A 23,096-nucleotide genomic window follows, 5' to 3' on the forward strand; every position below is an offset into this window, starting at 1 on the left:
CAAAACTAGACATACAAACCTCATGAACGGTTGCAATCAACAAATGTTAAAAAGATGAGCTCTTTACATAACAGCACAACAAATAACTAACAATAATAACAAAACAACAACAAAAAGTTTACATTAAGTCAGCAAACAGCAAAACAATAGTCCTGTAAACGTAACTGCATAATTTATTCATGCTGCACTGCATGCTGGAAACTCACAAAGCCTTAACATTTCAACAATATGAAATTCTTTGTTCAGACAACTGTGTTTGACTAGTTGGGACAACATTTATGGCAATTTTGTTGGTCTAACAAGGGTTTTTATGTTGTTTCAAGAAAAGAGCATTTTTCAGTATTTTGAGACTCAAAATGTTTCGTAAACTGGAAAATATGTATTTGCATTTTTTTACAGTGTAGTGGAATTGCTTCTTCTTCTTCTTCTCCAAAATGAATTGCATTTTTGAGGGCCTAAACATCCAAACTCATGAAACTTGGCACACACGCCCAAAGTGGTGAAAATTTACACCTGATATAGATTTCAGAAGTGGGTGTGGCAAAATGGCTCGATAGCACCACCTATAAAATTTCAAAGAAGTGCCCCTTGAGCTATGTTTCACATATATGTACAAAATTTAATAGACACATGTAACACACCAATACCTACAAAAAAGGTCCTCCAGTATGAAGTCTGAAACCCAACAGGAAGTCTGTTATTTTGAATTTTCTCTGCAAGTTTTGTGCCGTTTTTGCTATTTTCAGGTGTTGTATTTAAACAAACTCCTCCTAGAGATTTAAACAGATCAACACCAAATTTGGTGAGTGTAATCTAAAGCCCTTTGTGACGTTAAATTGCGAAAAGATCTTGAGTTTTCATAAAAAGGCGTGTCCGTGGTGGCCTGACAAACTTTGTTGCTTCGCCATGAAACACGAAGTTGTTATAATTCAGGCATAGAATGTCTGACCTGCAACAAAATTCACATGTTTGGTAAGAGCCACCTGCTGGCAACAGGAAGTGCCATGTTTTACGCTGTAACAAAGTCGAGGGCCCTTTCAACGCTGCTTGCAGCTTTAGTTGAGGCTGTTTTTGCTTGTAAACAGTGCTTGAACTGTGCATATTTCTCTCCTGATTCAGATGAAATTACTTTTTCAATGCAGAAAGCAGCTTTTTGCTTCACAACACATTAATTTGTGTGAATTACCTGTGGATTATTGTGATGTTTCTATCAACTGTCATTCTGATGGCACCCATTCACTGCAGAGGATGTAGTGCAGCGAGTAGGCAGGTGAATAAATGCTACATTTCTCCAAATCAGATAAAGAAACTAACTCGTATGCATCTTTAATAAATCATTTTTTGGGTGAACTATTCCTTTTGAAATAGAATCTCTGGATTCTTATCAAGTGTATATGCTCCAAATAACATTTCACAACATTTAATGAGCAATTAAGGAGCGGGTCTGTTAAAATTGACATGAGTGGAACACAGCAAAACAAGGCGTCTCATTAACAGACACTTATTTTTTCTAACGGAGAAGTCAAAACTCCGATGTCTAATAAATAATACATGAACAGGAAAAAAAGGCCTGTCAGTTTTCATAAACATCAGCATGTTGTCATATTGTTTTATATGGTATAATTTCACAATTTATTAATTGCATGCCCAAAATAGTTTGAGCTTTTTGTAACCCCTTCCTTTTTTTAAATTCTTGAATTTTGTGTTTCTAAACTCTTTGTTTTTACAAAGAGTTTCTGTTTAACTTGAAAAACCCTACAATAGGTTATTTAATGCAGGTCATCATAATATTTTTTCCCATGGTAGGTTGTATTATACTTGTTCGCAGTTAAAGATCATGGACACAACATTACTTCTTTATCAGGCTGGTGGTAAATGAGGTGTCCAAAATCATTAGTCTCTCTGCCTTTTTCATATACCCAGATGCTGGTATCTCAGCAACTCTCAAGAAGTCAATTGCATTGCCTGTTTGGCTGAACTGCAAAATTAAATTGGCTCGACTGGGTTGTGAGATTGGGTCAATGCAACATCACAGAGGCTGCTGAAGGTTCATATTAGATTCCTCAGTTTTGTGACTAAGTGGCATCACACCGGCTTCCTCGGACTGAGAGGTCTGCTTCATTTTCGTATTGATACGCTGCCCTCATCTTTCTATCAATGTCTTATGGCTCTGTAATGGCATTGCATCATGCTTCTGTTTGATCCTGAGACTGATTCTTGCACGAAAGCAGTGCTACGCCAGAAACAAGAATTTACACAATTGATGTATTATGGATCAGTGTTTTTAAGTACTTCAAGGCATTCAGAGAAAGAGATCAAGCGACAATGAGCCCGATGAGTCTGGCTGTTCCTATCTTGCACATCCTCATATTCATAATATTTAGCCTGCGGACAAACCCAGAACTGAAATGAGATCAGTCGGTTTGCACCGAGAAGGTTGGATCAATGATTAATTGAATTTCCTTGCATTTTTGAGGAATGTCTTTAAAAATTCACGGGTAAATCTATTGACGGCACCCCGCTGTGAATGCATGATGGGGTGGGAGCTTGTTATAGGCGTATGTGCAATGTCAAGTGTGCTTTAGTCTGGAACAAGGACTTCTGGTGCTGAAGGGAGAATGGAAAAGACTGCGAACGCCACCCTGCATGCTCTATGTCATATAGCAGAACGTTTTGATGCAGAAATAGTTACCGCACAGCAGAAGGCACAAACCTGGGTCAAGATGGATAATACAAATGGCTTTGTACAAACCTGCAAATGATAGGTAGTGAATGTTAGTGTGCTGATGTAAACTCAGATCCGTGGATGGATCTATTGGAATTACAGTCACTAAAGTAGATCCATGATTGGACCTCGTGAGGTTGTTCTCGGTACAGATGGCCTGAATGAGAAATGCTTCTGTAGGTCTATGGCGCGGCCCCTCGGGGGCCTGTGGGGGTGCGAGGGGCTTTTGATCAGCAAACGGCGCTCAGGGGTCTTCTCTCGGACATAGGGCAGCTTAATATAGGGAAAAGGGCAAACGCTGTAATTTCACGCATTGATCTGCTGCTGCTATCTCTGTCCATGTCACAGGAAATTACTCCTTTTGAGTTCTGCAGAATAAAAAATGAGGATGAATAAATAATTACTATTATTATTTAGCTTTATTTAGCATATTAGAATATTATTAATATGTCTTTGCTTTTTTTTATGCTGCATCACATATGTCAAAAGCCGGTCTCAGCATGCTTTCATAAACACTTTTACAAACAATAACTGTATCCCTTCTGTTTAGATACCGTTTACATTTTTTGCTTTTATATTTGCACACACACAAATAATTGCATAAATTATGTAAATACATTAATTAATCTATTTATTATTTTTATTTATTCATCACAAAAGGAAATAATTGAAGACATTATTATTATTATTATTATTATTACTTTTTATATTCATGCCTAAATTCATTACTTCTCTGTAGAAACAAAAGTAACATGAGGGTAAATACATTTGAATACTTGTGAAAAATCATAGAATTTTTTTAATTACGGCTTCTTTCAAATAATTTTATGAATTTAAAATATAGGATTTCAGCATAATTTGAATAACAACAATTATTTAAAACAGTTTGTTTTGCTTTTATATTTACACAGGCTGCAAAATTGTACACATTTTATACTTTTTTATTATTATTTAATGAAATTAATTTAAATAATTAATTATTATTATTATTATTATTATTATTATTGTTATTACTATTTGCTTATGTTGCATCACATATGCCTCTCAACATACTTTCATACCTTCTGTTTAGATGGGCAAACTATTTTTATATTTTATATTTTGAATATTACATATTGTATAATTAATGGCATTATTTTATTTTATTTTGTTTTATTTTATTTTATTTTTTTATTTTATTATTTTACTTTTGTTTAGATGGCCAAATATTTCTATTTCTATATTTTATATTATAAATATTACATATTGTATAATTAATGGCATTATTTTATTTTATTTTATTTTATTCTATTTTATTTTTACTTTATTTTATTATTTTACTTTTGTTCAGCTGGCCAAAATATTTCTATATTTTATATTATGAATATTACATATTGTATAATTAATGGAATTATTTTATTTTATTTTATTTTATTTTTATTTTACTTTTGTTTAAATGGCCAAAATATTTCTATATTTTATATTATGAATATTACATATTGTATGATTAATGGAATTATTTTATTTTATTATTTTTCCCAGATATAAATAATATTTCTGATAAGAACATCACAAGAAGAATTAATTAAAAGATTTTCCTTCTTTCTTTTTCTTTTTATTTATTTATTTATTTATTTATTTATTTATTTATTTATTTTTGACTTTTTGACTCATGTCTACATTTTTTTGTCAGCAGAAACAAAAGTAACATGAGTGTGAATACATGTGAAAAATAGATGTTTTGATTCTTTAAAATCATTTCGTGACTTTCAAATATTAGGATTTCAGCATAATTTGAATATTAATAATTATTTAAAACAGTTTAAATTTGCATAGGTTGCCTCATAAACGCCACAAGCAATTCTCTCTCTGAAACAGCAACTGATTTCCACATCTATGAAGACGTGTGTATATGCATGTGGGTGTTTTCACATCTGCTCTCTATGCAGAAGTACTTTCTCCCCTTTCATAAACAATAACTCCGTGTATCCCTTGTGTTTAGAGAGGCAGGCAGGCCCGGCAGCATTTCAAACACATGACATTTTCCCTGGGAATGTGTAATTGTACCAGTGTCGTCACTCTTCCATTGCCTCGCTCATTTTTTGCTGGTTACTCCAAGGGACGAGCTGAGTCAGACGAGGTAAGAGGAGGGATTGGGGGGTGGGGTATTTTTAGATGGCATTTACCGTTTACCCACCACCCCCCTCGGGGATCAGCACCTGCATAGGAAGAAATACAAACAGTGATGTATATGAAAGGAGGAGCAGTAATCAGTCAAATAAACAAAGAAAGGAATAATGCACACGGACTGGTAAAGAATAACACCATGCATAATAGAGTGGGATGGGAGGTGCAGAGGAAAATTAAAGGCCTGATTGAGCAGCTAGACAATTCATTCACTGAGAACACTAATTTAATGCATTATCTCTGAAAACGAGATGAGGACATTGGGGCAATCTGCTTATCTTTGCATAAAAGTAAACGCATAAACCTTGCAAATATTTTGGTTCTGTAGCAAATATTTTGTAAACTATATTGTTATTATTTATTATAATAAAATAAAATACATTAATAATAATTATTGGTACTTAATATTTTTATTTTACATAATATATATTTTTTAATATATAAACATTCAATTTTTAAATATAATAAATATATAAGTAATATTTAATAAACAGTTAATATCTTTTCTTTAATTGCCTAAATGATAACATGTCTTATTTATTTTGTATAATAAACATATAGAAATCAACATTTGATTTTTTTAAAATAGCATACATAAACAAATTTATGTTAATATTTTTAATTTCTTTGATAATAAAATGTATTTAGTTTATATAATAAACACATATATAAATAAACTGTTTAATAGCTAAATAACAATAAATATGTAAAATAATAAAAAATAAATAAATAATAATCAGTAAACAGTTAATATTTTAATTGAATTTCTTAATAAGTATTTATTTCTTTTTCTATGATAAACATGTAAACATTACATTTTTAAAATAAAAATATAAATAATAATTATAAAAATATAAATAATAAATAATTAATTAACAGTTGACACCTTTTCTTTAATTTCCTAAACGATAAAATGTTTCATGTTATAGAATAAACATATAGAAATCAACATTAAATTTAAAAAAGCATAACAAATAACAATAAATATTAAAAAATAATAAAAATGTAAATATAAATAATTATCAGTAAACAGGTAATATTTTGATTTCATTTCTTAAATAATAAATTTATTTATTTTTCTATGATAAACAAATATACAAAGATTGCATTTTTAAATAAAAAATATAAATAATAATTAATTAACAGTTAACATCTTTTCTTTAATTTCCTAAATTATAAAATGTTTTATTTATTTTATATGATAAACATATAGAAATCAACATTCAATTAAAAAAAAAATAGCATAAATAAATAAATGAACAAACAAACGGTTAAAATTTTAATTCAACAAATGTTCCATTTTTTAATTAACAATAAATATTTAAATTAATAAACTTAAATACATAAATAATAATAATTAAATGTATATATTTATTTTATATTTATTTATTTTTCTATAATAAACAAATCTGTAAACAAACATTTCATTTTTAAATTAAATAAAATATAAATATAAATAATAATGAATAAAGTTAATATCTTTCCTTTAATTTCCTAGATGATAAAACGTTTTATTGTATAAAATGAACATAAAGTAATTATATTATATTTTTAAATATATTTTTTACATTATATTTTTTAAAATAGCATGTATAAAATAAAGAAATGAACAGTTATTATTTTTACTTTCTTTAATAATAAAATATATTTAATTTATGTAATAAACAAATGCATAAACATTCAAAAATGTAAATTCTAAAATGTAAATGAATTAAAATAAATATATAAATAATAATCGGTAAACAGTTAATATTTCTTAAATAATAAATTTATTTTTCTATAATAAACAAATACAATCAACAATCCATTTTTAAAATAAAAAAATACATAAATAATAATTAATAACAGTTAATATCTTTCCTTTAATTTTCTACATGAAAATTTCAATTTTTTTTTTTTTACAAATAGCATAGCTAGCTAGATAGATAATAAAAAATAATAAATAAATATTAATTTATTAAATAATAAAATGTATTAACTTATTTCATATAACAAATATATACATAAAAGTTGTTTTTACATCACAATATTTTATATTTTGTTAAAATTAACTATATTAAAAATTAACTATAATTTAACTATATTATATATAAAAAAAACATTTGCAGCTAAAATGATTTTGGCATTCATATCGAAATTAATTTCATCTCAGCAAAAACATCACAGAGCTAAACATTTTTGTGTCGGTATGAGTCGTCTCATTCATCTTCATTGTACTGATGTCTAACCCCTTCTTGTCTTTGGGTCTCTGAGCGAGTGTGTGAGGAGAGTTAACGTAGCACTCGCTTGGCACACTTAACGATTTATTGACTGACTGATTGATTGCCTCAGTCTCACACCCACAGGCTAACACCTGCTATACAGGCAGTGTACTTCTGTGAGGCGTAACATTTTAATTGAAGTCTTTTAGACTCTTGCACTCGTTCTCACACTTTCACACACGCTAGAGGAAGCCATGCTGTCCGTCAGCTCTGCGGTAAGCAACCGAGCTCCTTGTTCACATCTGCAGATTTCCATTTCCACACGACGCTGTGGCCTTGTTTTTCACAATAAAAGAAAATAAAGGCCTTACCTTTGCTGCCTGTCAGAGAAGCTTACTAGCTTTGTCGCCTCTGAAGACAGGAGATAATGCGCAAGAGAAAATGAGGCAGCCGTGTGTCAAAACGCAGCAGAGACGCATTAACCTCTGCAAGTCACAAGCAAGCCTCTTTCTCTCTCCCTCTGCTTGTCACTTTTCCCCTTATTTCCTTTCTGTTTCTTTCTCTCTGATAACAGATCAGCACTTCTTGCAAGACTAAAAAGCAAACCCCATGGGCACCCTGTACTGTATAATTTCAAAATGACCTTCAAACGGTGAAACGACATAATCGGCGAGCACGGGCAGGACAGTGTGTTTCACACAATGTGATTCTCAGGTCCTTCGAACCTCTCTTTTTGTTCTTGTATCTCCCAAGACTGCTAGATACAACGCGGGGTGGATGAAGATGAGAATAATCGTGAGATCTGCTGGCACTACTTTACTTCCATGTTTTTTTCTATGAGTTTTTTCTTATCGCGGACAGCCAGCTCACAGACGCTTTGCTGCTGGGGTAGCAGACAGTTCAGTTGGGGTTTCTGTTCACATCAACCTTCTGTCTTCTATCTGAGCTCTCCATGTTTTCTGTGACAACATGTTTCACGGATGAGTCCAATTTTTACCATGTCAAAAACTGCTCTGTTCACAGCGAGCCATTTCAGTGCATGCCTCTTTAAATGATAACGAGCTACTGCTCACTCCTCCCGTTTTTTGTGCATTTGGTGGCGCATTATCTTCAAAAACAAAACTAACCCACTGCATCCTCAGTGGCTCTGTTATACAGGACAGTCTGTCAGCAATCGTGGGTGGGGATTGAGCAATGTAATGCCACACTGCTCAGAAAATCAAAATTGCTTGACAAAAATAGGTTTTTTGGAGGATTTAAAAAAGAAGCGAATGGATTTTAATCATTGTAAGGTGGTCCACACACATTTATATGCAAGCACCATGTAAAGGTGCACCTTTAATGTATTTGGTCTTGGCAGAATCTATCTGCTGGTTATTACTGTTGCGAACTCTGTGCAATCCGGGTCACTACATATAGGGTATGTCAAAAAACTTCCATCTCATTTTCTCCTCCAATTTCAAAATTGTCCTACATCGCGGCAGAAGTACCGACCCAGTGTTTACAAGGTGAACATGCAAAGTGAACTTCTCCTTTAAGACATACTGTTGTGGCACAAGTTGCGTAATAACCCGTAACAGACCTATACAGGTGGAGCTGGGGAGGTGGAGGGTTTCCGAGGAACCATTTAAATGTAAAGCAGTAAGCTCATTGGCTGCGTATGCAACATGAACCAATCAGCTTGCCCCATCTAGACTTTCATGACAGAACTTGGCATTTAATTAAGGCTATTTTTTAAGCTATTTTATTAAATAACATCATATCACTGTTGAGTACACATCTCTCCGGAATACTGGAATCTTATTTGTCAATCTTGCCATCCAGTGTTCTGAAATTCTATTTCTCACCGTTTATGGCAGCACTAGACTACAGCCAGATTTACTAGCAGCTTTTGGCGTTAAAATTGTACTGTCAGGATTTACTAAAGACGTGCAGTGAAAAATTAGAGCTGAAAAGGCATGGACACAGTTAAAAGAATGGGAAGATGCCTGTGAATTAATAAAACTTCCTAAAAACCCTTATCTTTGTTCTCTCCACTTTAGCCCTGATGCCTTTGAGGCTTTTAGTAGACTACACAGCTACTGCGAAAACGCACAAATGGCAGAGACAAGAAACGTTAGATGCCATCCTGGAGTATAGTATTGAAATGAATCACGCAATGCGTGTTTACTAACATTTGTGCTTGCAAAATTACTGGTATTAGGACCATTATTTAACACCCAGAAATGCATGTTCTAATTTGCCCTGTTTAGTCAGTCTGGCGCTATATTTCATTCCACCAGTCTGAGCTTCAATTTGCAATGTAGCAGACATAGCAGCAACAGATCTTTCCTTTCAAATTGTGAAGTACATCCAAGTAAAACAGATTTTTGAAGGACTGGGACTTGGTTCAACCCATCAGAATTAAATGCAAGATTGTAATCAATTGTAAGAAAGGGGCGGCATTTAAGTGCACCAAATAATAATAAATAATTTACCCAAAATAAGTCTGTTGCTTCACTGGAAGATCCACTTATGACCAGGGGTGCCCAAACTCAGTCCTGGAGGGCAGGTGTCTTGCTCCAACTTGCCTCAAAACACCTGCCAGGAAGTTTCTAGTATGCCTAAGTGCTCGATTAGCTGGTTCAGGTGTCTGAGGTTGGAGCTAAACTCCAGTGGCTGGTTGCATAAACTGTTTAGACTAGTCTTAAAAGTTTGACACCAAATTTTTTCTGCAAGACTGGTCAAAACTGTTTAGAGTCAGTTAGACTGGACCCTCTGGCATCCAGTATGAATGCAACCCATTCTACTTTGTGTAAAAATCAAAAAAATCACTGAAGTGGCAACATATCAGAACCAAACCAAACCGAAAACCGTGGTTAAAAACCGAGGTACGTATTGAGCCATGGACTAACTGTGTTGTTGCATCCCTACTGCATACAGCAATCACATAATCATATCGAAATTTACAAATGCAAATATACTTGCAATAGTTTCACGTCTCTCATATCACACCACAGATTCGCTCTCACATAATATTGTATATTGTTTTTAGTATAAAATTACCTCAATGGTATTAATATTATAGTGGATTATTTTTATTTTATTTTGTTTGTTTATTTATTTTTTTTGCATAAAATTATAAAGGTAAGATTCTAAAATAAATTCAACCAGCCAAGAAATATGAGTGATAATATAGTCACTTGACCATTATGGCATATGGAAATATACCCCTTAAGGGTGTTTCATTATCCAGCCATTATGCCTTATATATTCTAATGTGTTGACCTGTTATATCAGGCCAGAATCTATTGAAGTTCTGCTACAGTTGTTATCATTAGTGTGTTTTTCTTACATTCTCTTTTGCGCCTTTTATTCCTGACCTAAATACCCATGTTAACATGCTTTCTCTTTTTTAATCACTCATTGCTATTCACTCACTCTATTAACATTCAACACCGAAATGTGCTTGCAAAGAATTTTTCTTTCCTTTCATGTTCAAAACATGAACTACAGTCGTGTGGAAATACATTGTGGATGCACAGAGAAAGAAATGCAGTAAAATGAGGCAGATTTGCCGTGTTCATTTCAAATTCAAAGGAATTTTGCTGATTCAATCAAATCCCTGTGGAGACGGCGAGCACGGTTTTAGCTCTGCACATCTTCCAGACCTGCAACGGCATACGAAGCTGATAGAAAAATTATGAAAATGAACATACAGAGCACTCATCCTAAAATATTACATATTTATAGACACAATTCACACTCAGCACTTATTAAAATGCTATCTGCTGACTGTTAAAATTCATTGTGAAATATTGCTCGGTTTATGACCTGACAATTGGGACTAGATGAGATTATTTAACTCAAGATGAAATATAGTAAGAAATGCCTCAGAACAGTTCATTCAGCAACACACTCAGAAACTAAGCCTTCTTCCTACCAAACCAAATGAAAATGTTTTATTCCACTTTATCGTCTACGTGTTCACTGCACAGGTGGTCCTGCTCAGAGGGAATTCAGCCCGCAGTCATTCTTCTTCCTCTTTTCTCTATCGTAGGGCAAAGACGGGGAGTACGAGATCCAAATAGGTCAATAAAGGACGGGTTTATTCTCCCCCCACCACCAGTACTACTACATTAATATTCAGACCATCTGTACAGCTTAGCACGCAAGCATACAAACACATATATCCTTTCCTCTAGTTCATCCACTTTTTCTTGACTGAATAATCATGGGTAGTCTCAAAAGAAAGCTAAATGTTTTTCTTCTTCTCACTGAAGAAAGAGTGCTTGACTACGCCAATGCAGGGCTGGTCTGAAAAGTCACCTTGAATTGATCTTTCACTGCTTTTCTCAGCCTTTTTAGTAAGATGTTAATACAAAAAAAATAAAAAATAAAATGCTTTCAGACTTTCGTTTGAAATCTTGCCTTTAACATAAGTAGACAGGAAGATGCTATAAGAATGATGGGAATTTATTTCTTAACTCTTATAAAAGATTGATGTATGCAAAGAGTCAAAATTGACTCGCTATAAATGTATATTTTATTTCAGATGGCACATAATAGCTTAAACCACTATATATACACACAAGTCACATTTTTTGGAATGTCTCTTATTCTCACTAAAGCTACATTTATTTGATAAAAAATACAGTACAGAAATATTGTGAAATATTTGTATACTTGTATTCCTTTTAAAAAATGTTTCAGTTTTGAGTGTCACAACATGATTTTTCAGTGTATATAGGGTCCTATGAAATCTGTTTTATTTTTTCCCAAATTCCATTTTATTATTATTATTATTATTTATAATCCATTTTAATTTTCTGGGTTCTGTTTAAAAATAAATAAATAAAAATAAGATTACAAGATTAAAGTCGTAATAATCTGAGAATAAATTTGAAATTACAAGAATAAAGTCAAAATACTACGAGAATAAAGTCAAAATATTTCGAGAATATAGCTGAAATTACAAGAATAAAGTCGAAATTGAGAATGCAGTCGAAATATTTTGAGAATAAAGTCTAAATGTTTAGAAAATTTAAATTGTAGAAATTAATGTTATAATATTTTGAGAGTATAGCCTACGCTGTAAAAAATAAAAATCACAATTTGTTGAGTCAGCTTAAAATAATTTGTTACCCTGCTGCCTTAAAATTTTAAGTTCAGTTAACTAAAATAAGTTTATTTAACTTGAAATGTTAAGTTGTACTAAGTAACAATTTAGATATTTGTGTTTGTTAAACTTAACAGATGGATAAGTAACCCAGCTGCCTTAAAATATGAAGTCAATTCAACTCAAATATCTAAGTATATAATTTAACAATTTAAGTTGAATAAAAATTTTTTGAGTTGACTGAACTTAAAATTTGAAGGCAGCCAGGTTACAAATTATTTTAAGTTGACTCAACAAATTGTTTTTTACAGTGTATAACGCACACGCAAATTGTCTGAATTGAGAGCACCGGAGAAACCCGAACTGCTGCATCATCTTACTGGGATGAGGAAGAGTAAATTTTAAGGACTCACGGAAACAGCTTAATATCAAGAATATGAGAAGACTGAACAGGATTAACTTCTTATCTTACATCAGATCACACACCCAGTCTACATTCTTTTGGGATGTACATATATTATTTAATATATATGGGTTTGTTAGCAGAAATCATACCATGTGTGATACTTGCAGGGACATTATGCTTGGAAATAATATTTCACGTCTTCGATTGCATTCGTTATTTGTAGTGCACCAGCCCCCCAATAGCAATAAGCTTTGTGCTTTTGGAACTTTTAATACAGAAAGTCTCAGCTTTTAAAAACAGTTTTATAGCCAAACTATGTGTCACAATAATGTGTTTTTCAAGCTCTTTAATGTGGCATGACAGATCGCTTTATTCATGTGAGTCAGTTCATTAAATTATACTGTTTTCTTTGTGAAAATTCCACCACCGACTCTGCAAAAACCTCTGTGTCGTCTAATGTTTAATTCTGAAATATTTCAAGAATAAAGCTGAAATTATGAGAATAAAGTCGAAATATTACGAGAATAAAGTCGAAATTTTGAGAATAAAGTCAAAATTATGAGAATAAAGTCGAAATGTTTAGAGAATAAGGTAGAAATGTGTTTTTTTTTTTCATGGTAAAATACAGTAAATGTTTGGACATAATATTAACATCTTCCATTCATTATTTGTAGTGTTCCAGCGACCAAGTAATAGCAATAATTTTGTGCTTTGTTGCTTTTAATATAACACAGCTCAGCCTTTAAATTCTGTATTTTTTTTTTTTTAATGATATGCAAATTATAAATGTGTTTTTCCTCTTTATTTCAAGTTTATAGCAAGATATGAAACGACTGTCTCATTGTAATTGGAAAGATGATTGACTTACATGCCGCTTAAACTGAAGGGAATACAGCGAGTGTGAAAAAGATGTTATCGTAAGTCATATTGTTTGTATTTCGCTATAAAACTGACAGAATTTGAAAGCTTAGAATCTCGAAAATCTCCTGGTGCTCCCAATCTGAGCCATTTGCATGTGCAATAGGCTAAAATACACTCTCAAAATATAATAACTTTAATCTCGTAATTGCTACGAATACATTTTCGTAATTTTGACTTCATTCTTGACATATTTTGACTTTATTCTTTAAATATTTTGACTTTATTCTCGAAACATTGCGACTTTATTCTTGAAACATTTCAACTTTATTCTCATAATTTTGACTTTATTCTCTAAATATTTTGACTTTATTCTTGCAGTATTTCAAGTTTATTCTCTGAATATTTCAAGTTCATTCTCTTAGTATTTCGACTTTATTCTCGCAATATTTCAAATTTATTCTCATAATTTTGATTTTATTCTCATAGTATCTCAACTTTATTCTCCTACTATTTTGTCTTTATTCTCATAATTTCGACTTTATTCTCAAAATATTGTGACTTTAATCTCAATCTTAGATTTTATTATTTTTTTAACTTGGCATAAAACATCATCGTATCTCTAATAATAATAATAATAATTTTTTTTAAATTATTATTTATTTATTTATTCTTTCAAAAATATTGTTTTTACATTTTTCTGGTAAATAAATTCTGGTAAATATTTTCTTCTGGTAAATATATTTCTTTAAAAAAAATGTTTTAATAATAATTTACTCATATTTTTTCTGTCATCGTTTCTGTCAAGTTAATCTGAACTTTTATTTTGAATTGTTGCTGTGAAGACCTTTAAGTTTCTGTTTGTATATGATATGAAGATTTCTCAAAAGAAACAGTAAAATGTACTCATAATCATGTACTTGTATATTAAGGCGGCAGAGGCTTTCAATTCAATTCACTAAATATGGTTATATTTTTCGCGTCATACATTGATGACCATTTTGGCTCACCTTGGCTGCAAAATATGGGAGCTGTCAGACACTGCAGAGCTTTATTTGTGTGTCTGTGTCGAGGATGAAGCTGAGGGGACAAAATTGAGTCTTGCTGATCTATAGAGGAGTACTACAGCAAAAACGAAGCAGCCATCCATTTCAGATAACTGCTCCACAACACACGAGAGCCTCTTTTTCAGTTTGAGTTTGCGTCCCTCTCCTTTCTGTATTAAACTACCTATTTCACCTCAACAATAACACTGCTTAAAAATATGCAAACATCCCTAGACATTTGTAAGACGCAGTGTCGCTAAAGTATAGAGTGTCCATTTGTAATTTTCCATAAACCCATCTTTAAGAGCAGCTTCAATTTGCATTGAAATAGAATTGTTCGCTCTCAATGCATTCTAAATGCAATACCAAAGATAAATATGTATGCCGTGGATTTTGTGGATTGACAGTCTTTGTAAGTCACAAACAAAATGTTCTTTAGGTTTTTTCTCCTGGGTATTTATGGTTCACGTTTGCACAGAGAACAAAACAACCTATTCATACTATAGATATCCATATCAAGTACACATTTTACATTCACATAAAAGCAAAAGAGGCCTTCCGAGAAAATGGCAAGCCTGAATCTGAATAGCAATTAGTTACATGGCATTCATAGCAATAAACATTCATGAATCCAACACACAAACCCAAGCTTCATTAAAGGAGAAGTACACTTCCAGAGCATGTACTCACCTCCTTGTCATCCAAGATGTTCATGTCTTTCTTTCTTCAGTTGTATTTCAGGATTTTTCTCCATATAATGGACTGATATGGTGCCCCGAGTTTGAACTTCCAAAATGCAGTTTAAATGTGGCTTCAAACGATCCTAAATGCGGTTGTAAACGATCCCAGCGGAGAAAGAAGGGTCTTATCCAGCGAAACAATTGGTTATTTTAAAAATATTCAAAAATCATTTCAAAATCATCCTACATAGCTGCAGACGTTCCGACCCAGTCTTTGAAAAGTTAACATGCAAAGAAGATCAAACACCCTTGAGAAAACAAAAGGTAAAACAGCGATATAGGACGATTTTGAAGTTGAGGGAGAAACTACGATCAGAGTTTTTTGACATACCCTAACTGTCTTGAACCAGAATACACAGGGAGTTCAGAGAGAGCAAGACAAGATCAGCATTTGACATTAAAAAGTATATAAATTGTATTATTTTTATGAAAATAACCAATCGTTTCGCTAGATAAGACCCTTCTTCCTCAGCTGGGACTGTTTACATACGCATTTGGGATTGTGTGAAGCCGCATTTAAACTGCATTTTGGAAGTTCAAACTCAGGGCACCATATCAGTCCATTATATGGAAAAAAAATGCTGAAATGTTTTCCTCAAAAAACAATTTGTTTACCACTGAAGAAAGAAAGACATGAACATCTTGGATGACAAGGGGGTAACTACATTATCTGTAAATTGTTGTTCTGGAAGTGGACTTGCCATCTAATTCAAACTATATTTAAAAAAAGGATTAAATGCACATTCACTTTGGTGAATTTCTATCAGTACTGCCATGCGACATAATTCTCTGAAGGTAAGGAATAAAATCTCTGCCTTTTGCTTGTGTGAGCAAGCGTCTGGTCTGGCTGAATTGGATGGGGTCGGGAAAATTGACTACACTGAGTAAATGATGGATGGAACAGAGAGAAGAACCCACGAGCCAGACATATGGAGCTGGACAAACAGTGAAGGAAAAGCCAATAAAATGAAGTATCTATTGGCCATGGCAGGAAATATTATTGACCTGCATGACCTCTTTATAAAGTTCCCTGCACTTTCGCAACAAGAACAGTGAGTTTAGACCTTATGTTGAGGGAAAAAAGCACTTTACTTACTAAACAACTGGTAACGAAATTAAGATTGTATTAATCATTCACAATATGTTTTGTCTGATTTACACAGCTCTAACTTAATAAAACCTAAGCTATCTCTTGATGCTATAAATCCTAAATCCGCTGACCTTAAAGCAGTTCACATTTCTCTGAGAATAAGAAATGAGAATATTGTTTACTTTCTCTATGCTGATGTGCGTTCCCAGCATGCGGGGAGGAGTTTTGCTGTTCCACAGAATCATTTATTAGGGATTTAATGGAGCCTGTTCTGCTTCAGGGATTTGCTTGACTAGTTTGGACTGTTATTAAGTTTTATTTTCTCATTTTCAGGGATTACTTTTAAGGAAAAACAGGCCATGGTTTGTCTCATTTCACTGCTGTTGTATCACCCCTTTAGGTTACTGCAGTTTCAAAAACTGATAAGGGGTTTGTTTTCCAAAAGCATAGTAAGCTAACTATGATTGGAAGTGCTTTCGTTAAAAGGACAGTTGAAATGAAAATTACCCCATGATTTACTCACCCTCAAGCCAGGTGTATATGACTTTCTTCTTTCAGACAAATACAATCAAAGTTAAATTAAAAAATGGCCTGGCTCTTCCAGGCTTTATAATGGCAGTAAATGGCTGTTGAGATTTAGAAGTCCATTAAAGTGCATCCATCCATCATAAAAAGTACTTCATCGGCTCAAGGGGGTTAATAAAACCCTTCTGAAGCGAATCGATGCATTTATGTAAGAAAAATATCCATATTTAAAGTTTTATATATCTGCTAACTGACAATGTAAAAAATAATTTGAGTCAACTTAAAATAATTTGTTACTCGGCTGCCTTAAGTTGACCAAACTTAAAATTTTAAGTTTAGTCAACTTGAAATGTTAAGTTGTACTGAATGACAACTTAGACATTTGAGTTGATTCAATATAAAATTTAAAGGCAGCTGGGTGGACGTGTTTTTATGTTTAACAACAAACCATTTTTTTTGTTTAGTCAACTTAAATATTTGTTACTTAGTACAACTTAACATTTCAAGTTGACTAAACTTATTTGAGTTGAAGGCAGCAGGGTAACAAATTATTTTAAGTTGACTCAACAAATTGTGTTTTTTTTTTTTGTTTTTACAGTGTATGCGTGTTCACAAGAGAGTGGCATTCCAGCTGATGGTATAGGAATTAGGCGTGGCAAAGTTTTGTTTACAGCAAAGGAAAATCAGTCTCCTCTTAGCTAATATCAAAATCCTTCGACATTTTTCTTTACTAAAAATATGTGTCCAGTTGGGATTTCTAAATAGTCCAAAATGTCCAGAATTCGGCTTTTGCTTTTACTGTTATAATTCATTATGTGCATTTTTGTATTAAAGCTCTACGCGGGACTGTTTTCTTGATCCCGCTCCTGCTGAATTTCAGGCTATTACCGCTTGCTCACGCAAACATTCTAATATTGAATATAATTTTCGCACATCAGGGAGCCACTACTGTACGCGGAGTATTTAGATCTCTTTTGAATGAGCGGCTATTTACTTTCACTTTCAATTTCGACATAACACACACTTTGTATAAAGGAAGCACACCCTGGACTACAAAACCAGTCTTATGTAGCATGGGTATATTTGTAGCAATTGCCAAAAATACATTGTATGGGTCAAAATTATAAATTTTTCTTTTATTAAATTATTGCGATATTAAGTATAGATCATGTTCCATGGAGATCTTTTGTAAATTTCCTACCTTAAATATATCAAAACTTATTTTTTTTATTAGTAATATGCATTGCTAAGAACTTAATTTGGCCAACTTTAAAGGTGATTTTCTCAATATTTAGATTTTTTGCACCCTCAGATTCCAGATTTTCAAATAGTTGTATCTCAGCTAAATACTATCCCAACAAACCATACAATCAATGGAAATGTATAAATCTCATTTTCCTAAAACTGACCCTTATGACTGGTTTTGTGGTCCAGGGTCACACATGAGCACATTTTCTGATGATCAGCAAATCCTCCAGCATGATTTGTCTGTTATCTCTTCTTACTCTTGTCTTGCCATGATCAGTTTAATCTGATTCCTGCAGCTTGTGTTGGATACAGGGTTGCCAAAACCGCATTTTTTTGCACAGAACTGGGCTGATTTTAAACTCATGCAAAGGGTTGATTTTCTCCCGTGGGTTAAATGTTTGAAATATTGCACAAATTACATTTGACTGAAATGCTTGTATTGAAACATTTAGCATTCTGCCTGTGATAAAACTGTGCAAGATTTTAAATTTTGTGATGGCCACTGGTAGGAAGCCTTTTAGCTGTGTTTATGATCAATTTGCACAAGAGTGATTGTAAAATACACACTTTAAGTATGGAAATGATGCATCCTCTTTTTTGCAAACTAAAATATGGTCACCCTATTTTAAATATGGATATTTTTCTTACACAAGCGCATCAATTCACTTCAGAAGGTCTTTATTAACCCAGCCCCCAAAGCCATGTGGTGTACTTTTTATGATGGATGGACACACTTTATTGAACTTTATTGATCTCAACACCCCTATTCACTGCCATTATAAAGCTTGAAGGAGACATGACATTTTTTAATATAACTCCAGTTGTATAAATTTTTAAAAGTAAATAAATTTTTGAGTGAACCTTCCCTTTAAGCAGTGAGTTTCATTGTTGTTCCACCACTTGATTTTTGTTTGCAGACGTCTATTCGTCCCAGTTTAAAATTTTCTGAAATGCTTGTCTTGTATGATTGCTAAAACAAGCTGCACGTAAACCAGCTATCATCCTCAGTGAGACACAATGTGTTATCGAGCGTAAGTAATGAGTTTAAATTTAGCGCTTTTTGAACATTTTCATTCTGATGGAAGATGACTTGTTATACCAGCTGGCTCTTGTACCAGGTCTTTTTAATGTGGCTGGAGGTAATTAAGACTGTGCAGTTAAGAAGCCTGGGAACCCTCTTAATTAATAAGACAAAGTATTAAAGTGGGAAAGCTAAATGTGCATTGTTTAATATTTCATTGTCACTTAAATTGCTTTCTCCCCACAAGATTCCCCTCTTGCAGCCAAAACGCAAGACTTTACACCCCTTGTATCACCTCATTTTTTGCCTCAAAATGGATAAAAACCCCTAAGCCATGTCCTTAGAGAAAACAACAACACAGAGAGAGAAACCTCAGCACTCTCCACTGGAGCCTCCGGTGCAACAAACAGGGCCCAGATCTGCTGAGGTGTTACAGCTTAATGTGCTACATCTTCCTATAAATAGAGAGAAAAATTGAAATTTAATGAAACACTTGAATGGGACATTATTTTTCCATGCCGGTTATTCTTTTACAAAGGGCTTTCAAACAAAAACAGTGCAGTTCAAGTTTTCTTCTGTTGCTTTGGAAGAAGTAAATCAGTAAATCTGCAGTGCACTGGGATTAGAGCTTGGCAGAACTAGTCGAATAATTGTCTGTTGCTTAAAAACTCAAGTACAAACATGCAGAAGTGCATCATTACTCAAAATCGATGTGCTATTAGAGCGGCGATAACATGATTTATTTTTCTGTTTTTGTCTCTGCTCTGTTGTTGTAATTGTTCTGGAGATCTGCTTTATAAAATCCTCTGGGGAAGGTGAAATGATGAGAGCGATGCCTCATTAAATGAACAAAACTGTTTTCTGTTGTCCCAAACAGCTGTCCCCAAAGACCTTATTGATTGTAATAAGATTATAAAAACAGTGCAGTGGTTTCATAAGATGTGATACATTCTCACAAGTTATAGAAACAGGGAAATCTTTTTTAGTTGAGAATATCGTTTCAGGTCTTTTGATGTCTTATTGTCAATTCTTTTTACTCAGCCGTGTGAGTTAAGAACAAAAAAAAGAAGGAAAGCCTGTTTTTTCCCAATCAATATGACTGTACAATAATATTAATAATAATAAATAAAAAGTATTTTTATTATTGTTTTTAAATTATTATTTACAATTATACATTTATTGTATATTATTTAATATATATTTACAATCTGAAAATTAGTAAAAGGGTAAAACAGTCAAATTAAAAAAAAAATAATAAATTAAAAAATAAATGCTATTTTAAAGTGTCACACTTTCTGCTGTCTATGACTGTGAAATTTGGTGTTCCACTGGTTGATTTGGATTTTATAATATACTTTATTGTATCCTGTATGTAACCATTTTGCATTTCATTTCATTCCGAACAGGTGACTGAAAACTTGCAACAGCATCCAAGTTAAAACCAATTATTTCTATCAAAGGCTTTTCAAAAACTTTATTTTGTGCATTGCACTTGGTGTCACTTGGCCAAGGTTGCTGGAGCCAGTGAATACACTTCCTCAGAACGCAATGCCCCTGAATATCTGTTCTTTTAAATGTTGTCATTTTAAATCTGAATCATCGAGTCTGTTTTAAAAGCAATCCGTAGGTTGAACCCACGAACTATAGCTCATGCCAGATGACTCACTAGCCTTTATGAAAGCCTTTACAAACAACAATCTTAGAGTTGCAGTACAATGGCCTTTTTTAATAATGCATCATGCACAGGGGTGTCATGCACCTATGTTTTGAGAGGGCACTAATGGCAGTCCTGGCACACTTTGTGCCCTAGGCGAGAAAAGACATGATTAACATGATTTAGACAAAACAACAGATATATCAGCTTAGGGGTTCATAGACAAGACATATTAGTCATCTAGTAATCATTTAAACTGCAAGAGACGTTACCTCTGAGAAGGCAAAGGAGGCAGTGTCTCCTCAAAATATTGGATGAGAAAAATAAATTTGTGGTACAAAAGTAAAACAACGCCCATATTGCAAAACATAACATTAAAAAGTGTAAAACTAAAAGTGTAAAAAAAAAAAAGAAGTCCAACAGTGACACCAGCAGTTAAAGTTATTTCCTCCCCTGAGCCCACTGAGTTTTAACAGACCCCCAGTGAGTGCAGTGAGTTGGGGTTAATTGAGAATGAATGGGGAAGATCACGTGAGAGGATGCAATGCCTCCATCATGATATAAATGGATATGACTGGTTATGTTCAGTTGTGATTGGTTTATGCGATAAATCCCGCCTTTTGTGTTCATGCACGTTCAACGTTCAAGAAACAGTTTGTATAAACAATATAATGGTGTTTAAGGAAAGACTAATTTAAAAAAGTAAGTTAACAACTCACACACTTAGATATAACCACTTTGTTACGTCAAAATAAGACTTGAAATGGCATTAAAACATGATTAGTGTGAGTTTTTATCTGGTAATCAGCTTTAAAGGGTCATGAAACCCCAGACTACTTTTTCTGAGATTTGAGCAGAGGTGTTTGTGTTGCCCATTATATATGACAATGTTAGCATCCATTAATTGTAATTGTTGGAGAACACTGATTAATTTTGAGCTTTTTTTGCTCTATTTTCATCTTCCGGGATTAAAATCTACATTGTGCTGACGTCACAGTTTGTGACGTGGCAATGGACTGTAGTATATCGATGACGCGTCGGTGTCTCATAATATTCATGAGGCTGCGCGTTCTTATCCTATGAGAAGACGCTTCGTCTAATTATTGAGGACAGCGCGTGTTGATTTGCTATGACATTTGCTTTTTTTTTTTTTACTGTGATTTTCCATTAACATACACTCAAGAAAATCACATTGCTGTGTGCTATGTTTGACATTAAAATACATAAACCAAAACATAATACACGGTTATGCTGCATTTCATAATGAAACACATTTTTGTCACAGTACAAAAGAATATGTCTGTGTCCTTTGTTGAACTCCTTCAGTTTCACGATGACTGTCTGAACATGTGCCATAAAAGGAGCAAAGCCTGTTTATTGGTTACATCACACAATCTGTGACATAATCAGTACATGAACTGCAGATTCTTTTCCTCTCAAAACTAAAAAAATCATTTGCTTGCCAGGTATATTCTTTTAAATTAAGCTTCCAAATGAGGAGTTTCACAGCAATGCAAAAGAAGAACCATTTCTGGTTCTCCAAAGAACCTTTCATCGAACAGTTCTTAAAAGAACAATTTTTTTCTTAGTGTGAAGAACAGTTTAAGAATCTAAAGAACCTTTTGTCTTCCATGAATGTTAAAGTTTCTTCATGGAACCCTAAAATGCCAGTAAAGAACCTTTATTTTAAGAGTTTTCCAGAGGCCACAACTCAAGTCAATAACAGTTGTGCCATCAACTGCTTAAGGATGAAGTGTTCTACAGTGGCAGAGCGTAATGAAGAGCTGCTAGCTTTCTCCAGTTACAACCATGTTCTAACAGAATCAAAATCTTCTAATAAGCTAAAGACTCTGTGGCCAGTGCCAGCTCATTCTGAGGACCAATTTCAGCCTGTCAGGGGACTTCAGTGCCTTTGCTGTTGCCATCTCTTCCATTTATCCTCCAAGTTCCTGTACCGAGAGGAGGGGAAGGATTTAAACAGAGAGATGCTGACAGCTATGAATAGTGCAGTTCTTAAAGCTCAAAAAGACAGGCAGACACAACATCACATTTCAGAGTGTGTTTGTAACATATACAAGAGCCCTCTCTTCTTTTCACTTACACATCCTCCAGGTCTATTGTAATCATCCCTTGAGACAGTAACCATTTAAGCCATTCATTTCACAGTTTAAGCCACAAGAACAGATTCTTCCCACGGATCTTAAGAGCCGCCTTGCCATTCTATTCTAAGCTTTGAAAGATTGATTATCACTGCCTCTGGATATTCTGGCATGATGCAAGGCTATACAAAGCTGTCTTATTATAAAGAAATACCACGT

At 33.3% G+C, this 23,096-nt stretch overlaps 1 long non-coding RNA gene across 1 annotated transcript; it reads right to left on the bottom strand.

The window, feature by feature from the left end:
* Window positions 1-2,952: 2,952 nt before the first annotated feature.
* LOC127153027 (uncharacterized) lies at window positions 2,953-7,556 on the bottom strand. The gene is made up of 3 exons (XR_007825163.1): window positions 7,464-7,556; window positions 4,772-4,923; window positions 2,953-3,093 (listed from the first exon to the last, which is right to left on the bottom strand). It is a non-coding gene; the product is annotated as an uncharacterized LOC127153027 (long non-coding RNA).
* Window positions 7,557-23,096: the final 15,540 nt, after the last annotated feature.

This window comes from Labeo rohita, chromosome 21, assembly GCF_022985175.1.
Source record: "Labeo rohita strain BAU-BD-2019 chromosome 21, IGBB_LRoh.1.0, whole genome shotgun sequence".
NCBI classification, from domain to species: Eukaryota; Metazoa; Chordata; class Actinopteri; order Cypriniformes; family Cyprinidae; genus Labeo; species Labeo rohita.